The sequence below is a fragment of the Pezoporus wallicus genome, unplaced genomic scaffold (genome assembly GCF_028554395.1).
Source record: "Pezoporus wallicus isolate ANWC-B61680 ecotype Strahan unplaced genomic scaffold, APGP_CSIRO_Pwel_v1 contig_3952, whole genome shotgun sequence".
Taxonomy (NCBI): Eukaryota; Metazoa; Chordata; class Aves; order Psittaciformes; family Psittacidae; genus Pezoporus; species Pezoporus wallicus.
Window position 1 is genome coordinate 11,175,183 of NW_026635034.1, and position 5,262 is coordinate 11,180,444.

The window sequence follows — 5,262 nt, forward strand, 5'->3', positions numbered from 1 at the left end:
GTCAGTATTTGCATTGAGTATCTTTTCTTAAGGCTTGCTTATGTGCTTCAAGTCTGTGAAGCTGCTGGATTAATGTTTATGCTTGTAACCTAGTAAATGCTGCTGAGCATACACATAGGAACACTTCTGCCTTCAGGCACAGAAATAACACTGACAGTATTTATGCTTACCAACTCTGATGCTTTTACATACAATGGATGTAGAATAGTTAAAGGAAAATCTAAATAAAGCTCTTTACCATTGCTAAAACATTATTTTTGGCAATGGCAAATTATAAAATTTAATGGAAACTATGAAGTCAGAGATAACAAGGTATTAGTGGTGTTATGCACTGCATCTCAATGAATACAGAATAGGCAGGAGTTGTACAAGACTAGCTGTGTTAGCCAGATGCTGTTGAAAGGCCCCATTTGATTTGGTGCCCCAGTTCCTTTACTGTAAATTCATGCAGCTCATGAATTTATGTCATGAAGACACAGTGTAGTTTAAGTAGACACAACCATGCCATCTTTAGCTACTGCTAACAGTTTTAATACCGAGGACAATGATACGGACTGCTCCATGTAATGTATTAATTCCAAGTGCATATTGTCATTAAGTCTGTATTACAATTTAATGTGCCAGCTATAATAAAGCTAGCGTGATTACTTCTGTCCATGCTATAACTGCACTTCCTTTCTGTGGAAGAAAAACAGAAAATTAGATGACTGTTTTCCTATAGACTTTGAAACTACCTTGAAATGCTCTTTGTAACACTGTCTTTTTCGGTCTTAGGAAATTAAAGAACATGTAGAAGTTTCTGCAGAAATGTAATGATTTGACACAGTGTTTTCCTTGTCTTGTAGTATGTCTGTATGGAATACAGTATTTTTTTTAAAACCCACCTTACCATTTGATTCTGTAAGAGAATGCTGTATTTAGTTACGTATGCTGCAGTCACCTTTTAAAACTAACCAACTGTTTCATAAGTAGCAAACCTAAGCTGTAGAAATTTCACTGGAAGGATCGAATAAATTTCAGGAAAAGAATTATTTGTAAACACAGTAATGCAACATTTTGTTTCTTTCCTATGGTCTCCTGTGCACTGCAGTAGGGACAGGTCAGGACATAGTGGTGGCTGAATGCGTCTTAGGATCCTTTTAAACTTCTGGAGCAGCACTGCAATACTTGACACTTGTCCCAAATCTTTGTTAAACGTCTGTTCAGTCCAACTTCACACCCCCAGACACAGCCATGAAGAGGAACAGGACACTGCAGTGCAGACTTACACCAGCCAGTTCTAGCATTTATTGAAATGTCTGATATTTATGTACCAATGTGCGTCAGCTCTACAAGCAGAGAGCTGGGAGAAACAACTGCTGTACGTGCAGCTTCAGCTCTGCCAGTATGTGCAGCTTCAGCTGGAGCTTCCAAAGGGCTGAGGAAGCTGACGACCAATACTATTCTTTTGAAAAAAGCCACAGACAAATATATTTTAATCTATGCTGGGTTTACCTTTGTTTTTCTTTCTAAAAGAGGAAAGCTGCTGTTACATTATCCTGTGTAATCTGAGAAGAAAGTCAGTTCAATTTTGAATTTAACTGTGTCTCCAGCTTTCCAAGCTTTTCAGCGTGTTACCTGTTCAGCATTTTAAGCCTATTTCTACTGACACTTCATTTTCTATTCCATATTTTGGTGTCAGGGCATTAACTGGTCTCTTAATCGTAGGGCTTTTGTTACTGTAGATCAGCCAGAGCCAAAAAGGGCTGATTTAATAATTAACAGTTTTGTTTACAACGGAATTCTAGTGAGGTCCTTCAAAGTTTGAAAACAGGCTCTATGTGAGGTAAGTAGTAAGAATGTTTTGGGTTTTTGGCCAGTTGCACCCCTATCAGACCTAACAAAGGAGTTGTAATTGTAACCCCCTACCCCCATTGCTATTGGACAAATTATGTCACTTGTGGATGGTTTGAGGTTTTTTCCCCTCTATTTCTGCAGTGTATAATCACTGTTTACAGGTCAGCCCTCAAAACAACAGATAGTGGTACTTCAAAGTCACAGAATATTAATACCTTACAGCAACTTTCTTTATAAGGGAATGAACAATATGGAGGTACTGTCATCAGTTCCTCCACAATAACCTTATAGAGCTTTAAGTGGCAGTTTTGGTTTATCTTTCATATTATAGCTTTCAGTGAAAGCAGCTCTCATCAAAGTGTACATACATAATTTCTGATTATCCTTTTAGCTGGTCAGTAGATGCATAGCTATTATTTATACAACATTTGATAATCACCTTTTACAGAGACATAAGCTTATTAAAGAAAATATGGATAAAACTGATGAAACAGAATCATAGAATGATAAGCTCATCTAGGTCAAATCCCTGCCATGGGCAGGGATGTCTTGCACTAGACCAGATTGCTCAAGGCACTGCCCAGCCTGGCCCTGAACACTGGCAAGGCTGTTCCAGTGCCTCATCACTCTTACAGTAAAGAGTTTCTTACTTGCATATAACCTGACCTTACCCTGTTTTAGTTTGTACCCATTCCCCCTTGTCCTATTGCTACAGTCCCTGATGAAGAATCCCTCTCCTGCATCCTTGTGGGCCCCCTTCAGATACTGGAAGGCTGCTATGAGGTCTCCACGCAGCCTTCTCTTCTCCAGGCTGAACAGCCCCAACTTTCTCAGCCTATCTTCATACGGGAGGTGCTCCAGCCCCCTGATCATCCTCATGGCTCTCCTCTGGACTTGCTCCAACAGCTCCATGTCCTTATGTTGAGGACACCAGAACTGTACATAATAGAGTGAGGTCTCACAGGAGCAGAAGAGACATACAAAAATGAATCCTACAGAAGTTCCCTCTAATTGTACAGTGCCAAGTCAATTTGATTTATTACATTAACTGTCTTGACTGGCTCTTTTTAGATTCACATTATATATCTATATTAATACTTGTGTATTTTAGGGAAGTTCTTAAGACACACACAGATTAGCAAGTCTTCAAGAGACCACGCTTAGACCCACCAGAACTGTGCAACTGCCATGATGAAACATCAGTGTAGCTGTGAGCCTGTTAGTTACCTAATGTCTACCTTGGTCTCTATAGCTGGTTTTAAAAGGAAATCCAAAAATCAAAGCTAATGCCAAGCTACTCTACATTTACCAAGAGAGAGAAGAAGTTACACTTTTAAAAATCATAGCTTAGAAGTACACGACATTGACTCTGGTCCTGCAGTACCAGTTCTACCAATGTATGCACCTGAAATTCTTTTCATCCTGATGTTACAGCATTATCCCATGTTGTAATGGCATCTAGTTCAACTACTGAATGTTTCGCATTTTAATAAGCCTTAACTGTTTTTATTGCATTAATATGTTTTTAAAGACTATAAGGAAACAACATTTTCCTTGTAAATAGTTAAAATAATTTTGAACACTTAAATAAGTTCCAGAGAAGTCCAGTGCTGTATCTTAATACTCCTTTTTGTGTGAGTGAAGAAAACAGTATTACATTCTTTTCTCTTATAAAGCATCTGCAGTTACCAGTCTCTCTATAGTTTAAGGTATTTAACGTACTGAGATTTATTTTGGTTAACAGTCTTCTGATATTTGTTGTATGTAAACAGATTTAAGTGAGCAAACTTAAATAAACTTTTCATTTACGTATTTATGTTCTTTCCTAGTAACAAAGGTTGGATGAAACCCTTAAAAAAAAACCCCTAACAAAACACCTCACTGTCCTTTTCCAGACTTCTGATCTAAATACTTCATAAATTCACAAGGGGTTTGGCAGTTTTATTTCAATCAGACATCCCCACCTTTCCCATCACCCTAGTTTGTTCCACTATTTTAAATTTCTTACGCACAGTAACTTTTATTTAAGTAAGCAAAAATGTCAGGAAATACTATTTATGCATTCCAAATGTTAAATGATAAAATCTAGACTTGTTTACTGTTGGCAAGATTAGCTGCAGCTCCAGTTCTGGTTTTGTATCTCTCTATAGCTTTGTCTTTTAAACTTTCATATTTCCTATTTGATCCATTAGTCACTACAAATTCATGCTAGAGCAAACGTTTCTGTACGTGTTGTCACACCTAAAGCAGTACGTGCTCCAGCCAAATGGATATGTAGTTTCTGAAACCAAGTTTTAACTTCTACTTTCTTCTGGAAATTCCTGCAAAAAACCAAACAAACCCAAACCCTCAGTAAATTGAACTTCATTTTTTTCTAAGAACTGAACAATGGAGAAGTTGTATTAAGTGCATCAAGATAAGTTACTTACTGGATAAATGTGTCCTGACACACTTGCTTAATGCAGTGTATTTATTCTGTTTAAACATAAATATTTGACAGTTTTGGATATTCAGACAAGATTAATTCCAGAAAATACTGTTATACCAGGTTTCTCTCTCCTCACATCTTTGCTCCTTATTGAAAACCAACTTTGTTTAAGTCAGTTTCTGCTATTAATTCTTCCAGAATACTGCTGATACTTACCAGTTTTTCCACACAGCAAACAGGATTGTAGCTGAATGTATCAAAGATCCACGTGCAACATCAGCATGCTCTTGCCTTAGAATTCGTAACTTTAAAAGATAATTTGAGCCAATAAATTTGAACTTAAGCAGCTCTTATTCAAGTACTATTTTACAAGCTCTTCTCATGTTCTGTTAGCAAGGTCCTATGCTCATTTCTGTTAACTATCCAGTCTGGTAAAGCTATGTGGTGGATTACATTTGCCTTTCCTTGCTGAACAGCAGCGCTCTAACTACAGACTTAGGGTGACTGGGTAATAGATGAGTCTTAGACTGACTACCTAACATTTCTGATTGGGCCTCATCAAGAAAAATGTAACATGGGCCATTCAATGTTAAACAAAACCAAAAGGTTTTCAGAGATTCATTGCTTTTACTTGAGACCACATCAACACTTGTAGATTTACCTGAACAATGTGTAAGATTCCCCAAGCACTATAAGCAGAGTTCATTTGTGGTAGTCTTGTGTAAAACACAGTCGTATCAATGTTCTGCTGGAGCTCTGCTAAAGAACATACTGTAAAATTATTTCTTTAGGCCTCCCATGAGTATTCCTATATTTTTTGTACTTATCTTTCTTGTGCTATCAAATGTGCTTCTAGATTTTCAATTCAATCATAGTGAAGGAGACAAAGTAGTTTTAGTTGGAAGCTAATGGCACCTGTGTTTTGATTTGCTATAGCAACATGTTTGTTTAATTCTGTCTTCCTTCCCCAAAGACTGCTGCAAAGACTTACTAGAAGC